The following is a 6,509-nucleotide window of genomic DNA, read 5'->3' on the forward strand; positions in this document are numbered from 1 at the left end:
TAAAAGCATTTGATGGATGATCATACACTCCATACGGGATTTTAAGTAACTTGCAAGTTGAACTAGGGGGCAAAACAGTAGGAATTGATGTTGAAGTAATTGATGGAAACCTCGATTACAACATCCTACTGGGAAGGCCCTGGATATATGCCATGGCCGCAGTTGTGTCGACCTACTTCAGGAAGATTGCATTTCCCTTTCAAGGAGGAATTATAGTCGTCGACCAACAAACTTTCCTCCCCGACAGTTCACAAGTTACGGGAAGCATTCCAATGATCCATGGAAGCAATCATTCGCTTCAAAATATTGGAGTAGGTCTCCTAAAAGACCCTGCCTTAATGGGTACTTTTGCCCTACCGCCTCCAAGTAATCTGGCGGAAGTGGCCACAGTGGAAACCTACAATATGAAATCTTCTATATCTAATGAATTCCAAAGATTCCTGAACATTTTGTCAGCATGGATCATCGCCATTTTAGAAATATTGTAGCAATCAATTTTCTTGGCCTGGGGGGCAACCCCAAATCAATGCTCACCAAGCATTTGGATAGATAGATCTAAAGAATATGGTACCCCTTCAGATCCTTGGTCACAAGTGCATGTCACCAATGAAGGAATTGTCCAATCAATGGTAATTGACGGGGCACCATGGAATGATTCCCACCATCGTTCCCTTCTCCCGGATTGCGGAGAAGATACTCAAGATGACCTTTATCATCCTTCAGTTTTCGATTTTCTATCAAATACTGTAAATACAGTGGGTTCCGAGGATGGTTCTTATCTCGTGTCAACCTCGTTAAAAAATGAAACAAGGATTCATGAGGATAGTTCTTTTACTGTGTCAACCTCATTAAAAAATGAAACAAATCCCCTTTTCAAATCTCAAAGGTAAACCTTCATTCCAACCACCGAGTTGAATGCAATGGAGCTTGGGGGGCATGCACCTCGATTTGCGTTATTATGCTGGGGGCATGCAAACTTATCACGAGCAGTATTACTGCAGGGTTCAAGCTCGTTAAAAAATAAACCTGCATCGAGCAGTTTTAGCACATAGTTCATGCTCGTTAAAAAATAAACATAAGATCGAGCAAGTGTTTCAACCCGTGTTTAAGCTCGTTAAAAAAATGAACTATCCATCGGTAAATAACCACCGTGAATGTAACATTATCAGCCATTAAAGCCTTGGTCATGTTTGCACCGTCACCTCCACTTTTCCATTGGCCGATCATTCACTTCCATTTGATTGTTTACCCATTTTGAGGAACAACTGCGAAGAGTGATTTCACTAGCCATCCTTGTGACACTGCCGTGCTTGGAAAATTCCAACCCTTACCTGGAATCAGCTGCCACCCATTTTATCACTCGTTCCTCAAAAGACGAGTCTTCTTTAAGCTCTTTTCATCTGACTCGTAAAATATGAAAAGATTGCCGAGTTTTGGCCTTCCAGCTCGTTAAAGTGACAGGAAGAGCTATCCCTCCTCTAGATTTTAATCTTTTTGGACCTGAGGGATTATTGCACAAAAAGATCGAGCGCTTGTTTTGTTCGGCTCGTTAAAACTATCGAAAATTCATCCCTTCTGTATTGTTTTATACTTTTTTGGACTTAAGGGATTAGATGACGAAAAAGGAATTTCGGAGTTAACTTTACGTACCTTTTCAGACTCTCTAAAAATGAAAAGGACCGAGTTATCTTTGTCGTTAGACTCGTTAAAAAGATTAATAGCGACAAACTTGTCTTTAGATGAGAACGAGTTTCACTATCGCTAGGCTCGTTAAAACATAGCGATGGGTTTGCCCGAAGGGCAAATTATAGAACAAGCATATGTTATCCTCCTCAAGCTTGACAAAAATAAAGAGGTACTGGTCAGCAATTATTGGGGAAAAATTGGGAAGAAACTCAAAGAACCTTTATTGGTAGCAAGTCGCTCTTGAACATGACACTTCCACTCCGTGCTTGAGTCGGGTTGGGTTGTTTCATTCACCGGCCACATCACCATGGTCTCACCATACCATCCACCTTTGGGGTAAATGCTACCAATCCATCATATAAGTGTCGCCGATATGTTCAAGAGAAGTCATCCAGAGAAGTCACCCGTGTCCCATCCACTACCATACATTATACTTCATTATTTCATGACCACCACCCTGAACCATATATCATCAGATCGTTTTCACCTCCATCAAAATCATTTGCTCCGTCCCGTGTCATCGATGTGGGATTCATTAAGGCCCTCCTTTGACGGATCGCTTCTTGTCGACATCAGCTCATTATCCAAGAAGTTGATCTAGGAACACCCCCTTCAGTACTTTGAAGCTTGCATGCCTCAATGGCAAGTTTGTCACTTCCAGCGATAGGTATACATCAATGACCTTCGACCGAAAGATTTTTCGTGGTGTTCGATGCCAAGTCCTTTATTCACACCACGTGAATTGTACTGCAGTACCTTGAGGGTCATTATCATTATCGGTGATTCCTCTCGCGCTTGTTAACAGTTTACCTCATTGACTGGTAATCAAGCGATGTCTTTCCATGTTCGACTTCAAAACATTTCTCACATGGATCAACTTGTACTTCGAGTGAAGATCGGACGAGATTGAAGACCCCGGATCTAGTTTCATCCATCCGGGCTGCGATATATATTCAGGAAAAATAAAGACATTGACATGTACAACATTGCAGAACAGATAATCATCCTACCAAAAGGATGATGATTTCATCAGAATCATCAGTCTACCATCAGACGATTGTCTGTCCTATGTACATAAAAATGAATTTATAAAACTGAGCATGGGAATGCCCGCCTCAGCTAGATCATGAAAACAGTATGAAAAATAATGTATTGTATTGTATCTTATTACAGGTCTCCTCCCAACATTGAATGAACTTCGGATCCTCCTAATAAAGCATTTCACCCGATAAACGACCTCATACTTTAGGGGGCAACTGTTATAGACATTTTTGTGCCTTGCAGCTATAAGCATGAAATGTCCATAATCCAAGGGATCCAAAGTCCCTAAAGATGTTGTTACAGCTCTTAAAGGAACAAGGTCAACCAATGACAGCTTCTCCCAGAAGTTCTCCACCAAAAACCACTCAGAACTAGTCAAATCAGGATCAATTCAGAAGCTCCACTAGCTGCCTGCGTTGCAAAGCACCCCAGTACACTAGCTAGGTGAGTTGCAACGCACTTGAATGCACTACCCAGGTGCGTTGAGCGGGAAATGACAAGTGGCAGAGTCATCCAACGAGGTGGAAAGACCATGGAAGCTTCCAGAATCTTCTCCAATGACACTTGCCTCACTGAATTCGACCAAGTGATGAGTAAGAGGCTCTCAGTCTCCAAGTGGAAGAAAGAACTGACAGAGAGAAGCCACAAGTCAAAACATAAGCTGACTCATCCTCTCTGCTTACATCTATATATGGATCCCTCATCCCAGAGATCCAGGAGGTTGGAATTTTGTACTTTGCAGAGAATTGTTGTTGGTTTGAGATTGAGATTAGTACATTGGGTGATTTATGCTTTGTTGGAGGAGAGGAAGGGATTCCTTTGCTGGGAGGTAGATGTTGGATCGGGACTCACTTGGTTGTATCTCCTCTTGGACTTTCTTATTCTATCAATAAACTATTTGAGTTTCTCCTACATGCTATGTATCAATGATGTTTTGTTATATTTGCATGTTTAGCTTAATCTGATCCTGAGCTTTTTATGAATGTATATCTATATCTTCGTGTAGTTTCTCCCTTTTGTGATCTTGTAGGAATTCGGTGAAGCTGGGCCGGTAAGGGAGCAGGGAGCTGGGAGCTATTGAAGAGAGGAGCAATTGGATCAACAAACTAGCAAAAGACACAGGTTAGTTACATCCTTTCTCCTCATTTACATTTCATAAAGAAGAATACTCAAGTAGTTTTCCTTGTTTGTTGCTAAGGCACTATCACACCTTAGAGTGGGATAGGGGCATTCTGAATAGATACTTTTCCCAACAACACACCCCATGAAATAAATAAGTGTCGATGCACAATCCTATATAAAATAAATAAATAAAGGGTGACAGAAGAGAAAGGCTTCCTGTGCATGGAGGTGAAGAAAGTAACTTTGTCAAGGTATTGTCCAAGGTTTCTGGTAGTTAAGCAATGCTTGTATTCTTGAAGTCTCTATTGGGGTACTGTCAAGGCTTGCTGGCAGTAGAGAAACACCAGAGATGAAAAACTATACTCTGAAAATCTTAAGCTCACGAATAACATTACCCTTCTCCCGATTCGAAACATTGTTATAAAACTAACTTTATGATTGTGTTAAACAGAGAAATAGATGAAGGGGAATATATCTATAACTAAGTTAAGTGGGGAAACTACAATAATCTACTTGGAGAATAATTTTATACATCCTGAGAAAATAAACCTTGCATGAAATATTTGACCAAGGCAAAGAAGTTGGAGTTCGGCCAGTGTGTCGCCGAGTGTTGACGTCATGATCAACACCCTCCAATTTTTTTCCTACATGTGAATTTTAGAGCCTACTGAGGATCTAGTGATCTATTCACCTCATGATCGATGCAAGTTATGCTAACTATTTAAGTCTTCTTCTTGGTTTCTGAGTGTCGTGGCCACTTGCATACGCATGTTAAGTCTGTAATAAATTCATGGGCACATTATTTTACACAATATTGAATAAGAATACCACATTCCATCAAGACAATTTCTATGCAATGTTCAACCTATGATTGTACAGTTAGTGCACACCTTTAATTGAAAGTCTCTCACTTTTAGTTGGGATTGTACTTTTATTTCAGTGATTTGTTTTAGCTTCGCTTCTACACAGCTTTGCTTTTTCAAGTGTTTCATTCATGTTTATGACTGCATCTTTTTCTTTTTTCACTTCAATAAGTGTCACTTTCATGTTATCTATCCTCTAGAATGTGTCACTTTCAATGTCATTCACATTTTGCAAGTGTCGTCGCAAATGTCATCTTTTGGCATGAAAATCATTGCATATCGCACAATGTAGTTTTGGTATGTTTCAAGGGGTAACCTTGGTGTCAATGAGTTATTCTTATCATATATACATGTATCAAACTCATTCCAAAATTTTCAAGCACTGTCTCACAAGTGCTGTCACCATCGTCACAAAGTGTACCTTTTGTGTTGCACTTGGGGTAAGGCATCACAATGTCGTCGCATTGAGGGAAGTATGTTGTTCATGTGTTATGAGTTATCAATGTTGCATCTTAAACTATTCTAAGTGTGTGATCATCCTCAAGTATTGTCCTTGTTCACTTTTACCTCACTGGTCCCACACTCATTCAAATACAGAAAATTCCCCTCCCGAACAACTTGGCCTTTCTCAACCTTCCCAAACTGCACACTGTGTAGTATCTATCCTCAAGATTTAACCTTTCCTCTTGGAATTGTGCAATGCATAGTCCTTGTCTTCTGGAAATACACACTATGTAGTCTTAGAGCTCAACCCTAATCCATTGAGATTAAAACTACACAACCTTGCTCCTAGCTCGTCTTTTATTGCACATTGTAAATTCTTAGTTATCAAGTTGTATCCATGAGTCCTTGAGCTTCACAATTATGCAATCCACCGATCAGTCTCCCTCCAGAACTACACATTACATAATCTCAAGGCTCAAGAATACATCCTTGACCTCTAGAGCTATGCATTCTCTTCCTTTAGTCAACCTCTTTTGCGCACTATGCAGTCTCAAGCAACAAGCCACGACCTTGACTTCTTGAACTGTGCAACTACACAATCCCTAGGCCTCTGTTTTTCCTAAATTGCGTAGTGGGAAACCTCAAACCTCACGCCTCTAGCCTGATCCCTTAGTCTTTCCTTGGTCAACATGAATTGTGAACTGCACATTCTCAAGGCTCAGTCGTGGCCCCTAACCTCCTGAGTTCCACAATGGTGCAATCCTTGAGCCTATATCTGAGCCTATCATCAGGTTCCAACTCAATTAATGGTTGTTATGAAGCATGTGAGACTAGGGGTTTATCAAACTAATGTCGTCTTGTCATGAGTGGATCTTAGTTGAATGTATCATATCATGTTATGACAAGATGATGATGAAGGATATGAAGGAGACCCTGTCAAAAGACACCTTTGTAGTTGCAAAGACAAAGCTTATCATTGAAGAGAAGATGAAGAGACACTAGTTTCCAACAAAAGATCAAATATCATGATCACATGAAGACTCCATATAAATAAACCCCTTGGAGGATGAATACAAAGGACATGCAAGATCCATCATGAAGATGCAAAGAAAGAAACAAAAGGAGTAGCTTGGAAATGCCACATCATCATGAAGTTCCATGTCATCATTGTCAAGAGTCCTCTCAAGAGTCACATGTGTCATAGTGTCTTGCCACATCATTTGTGGAAAGTAATTATGTAATGTAAAATGGGTGGAAGACCAAGGGTCCCACATGGAATATGAAGAGTCAGTATTGAGTTCTAAAGTCATGTAGAAGTTCAAAGGTCATGTAAGAATTTGAAAAGTCAATGTA

The sequence above is a fragment of the Pinus tabuliformis genome, chromosome 7 (assembly GCF_031772625.1).
Source record: "Pinus tabuliformis cultivar Carrire ecotype Pingquan chromosome 7, CPIR1, whole genome shotgun sequence".
NCBI classification, from domain to species: Eukaryota; Viridiplantae; Streptophyta; class Pinopsida; order Pinales; family Pinaceae; genus Pinus; species Pinus tabuliformis.